Source organism: Cervus elaphus, chromosome 18, assembly GCF_910594005.1.
Source record: "Cervus elaphus chromosome 18, mCerEla1.1, whole genome shotgun sequence".
Taxonomy (NCBI): Eukaryota; Metazoa; Chordata; class Mammalia; order Artiodactyla; family Cervidae; genus Cervus; species Cervus elaphus.
In genome coordinates this window covers 61,081,566-61,083,100 of record NC_057832.1, presented here as the reverse complement: position 1 = coordinate 61,083,100, position 1,535 = coordinate 61,081,566, and the positions used below count along the sequence as shown (strand labels likewise).

At 36.2% G+C, this 1,535-nt stretch overlaps 1 non-coding gene across 1 annotated transcript; it reads right to left on the bottom strand.

Annotated features, from left to right (window-relative positions):
- Positions 1-1,099: 1,099 nt before the first annotated feature.
- Positions 1,100-1,206, bottom strand: LOC122674944. The gene has a single exon (XR_006335107.1). It is a non-coding gene; the product is annotated as a U6 spliceosomal RNA (small nuclear RNA).
- Positions 1,207-1,535: the final 329 nt, after the last annotated feature.

Here is a 1,535-nt window from a genome sequence, read left to right as displayed (position 1 = left end):
ATTACTGTCACCCAAAATTTCCAGCTCTTGGCTCTGATACCCCAAATTCCAGCTCTTGAATATGTTCTTCAATTTGATAAAGAGCAATGAAGTTAAATGCTGGTAGCTGGAGTTTATAATCATAGACTTACTTAGATTTTTTACTCACAGAGAAAGATCTACACAGTGAATACTGTTTATAATTGCTTTAATTACATAGGTTCAGAACCTCTCCTAAATAAAATGTTAATAATAATAACAGTAATTAAATAATAAAAAGATCACTGAAAACAAATATATTTTTCTATATGTAACATTTTTCTACCTTAGATAAAGGACAACCCAATAATAATTACATATATCCTTTTCTTAAAAAGAAATAAACATTAATTCTCTAATTAAATAATGAAAAATCCATTGTTTGTTGCTTTCAGAATTTCAAGCATTTGTTTGTTTGTTTGTTTTCATTGTTCAAACATCAGAGTTTACCTGCTTCCTTTATTCTTTTCCTCTTATGAGTGGACTTCCTATTGCCTTATCTAAAGCTCCAAAGTTTTTTAGTTTTAAGAGAGATGCTTTCAAGAGAATCAAGAGTTTGCTGCCCCCTTCGATGTGGTCAAAGATTAATAAAGGGAATATTGAGAATAAGGAAGTGTTTAGCTGTAATTAGATGAAAGGAATTTGCTGTGGACCAAATTTATTAATTCACCGACTTTCAGACAAAAAAGAAAATTAAAATTAATCATCTTCTATGTATCAAGAGCTGAACTAAGCAAGTTTAAGAGTATGAGAAAGTTCTAGCTAAAGATGATTCTGACCCAATCAAGCTGTTTGGTTGGCCTGGTTCATTTTCACTTCCCCAGTCTCCTATACATATTACTTTGCAATGTTCAATGCTTTGCAGATCGAAAAACCAGGGATCTCTCACGGGAAAAGATAGGTTACCTAGGAGGTTTTTTTTTTTTTTTTTTCATTTATTTTTATTAATTGGAGGCTAATTACTTGACAATATTGTAGTGGTTTTTGCCATACATTGACATGAATCAGCCATGGATTTACACGTATTCCCCATCCCGATCCCCCCTCCCTCTTCCCTCCCCACCCCATCCCTCTGGGTCTTAAAAATATGGAACGCTTCACGAATTTGCATGTCATCCTTGCGCAGGGGCCATGCTAATCTTCGCTGTATCGTTGCAATTTTAGTATATGTGCTGCCGAAGCGAGCACTACCTAGGAGTTTTTAATAGGGCAAGGAATCTCTAGGATGCTGGTACTGATGCTGTTGACAAGGCTGATTATATTTAAAGGCTGGGTAGATAAGTAGTGTAACCAGAAAGAGATGACGCCCTTAGAGAACACAGAATTTTTTTCTTAATTAGAGGATAATTATTTCACAATAGTGTGATGGTTTATGCCATACATCAACATGAATTGGCATTAGGTATACATATGTCCCCTCCCTCCTAAACCCCCCTCCCTGAGCCCTCCCCATCCCACCTCTCCAGGTTGTCACAGAGCACTGGCTTTGGGTTCCCTGCTTCATACACCAAACTCCC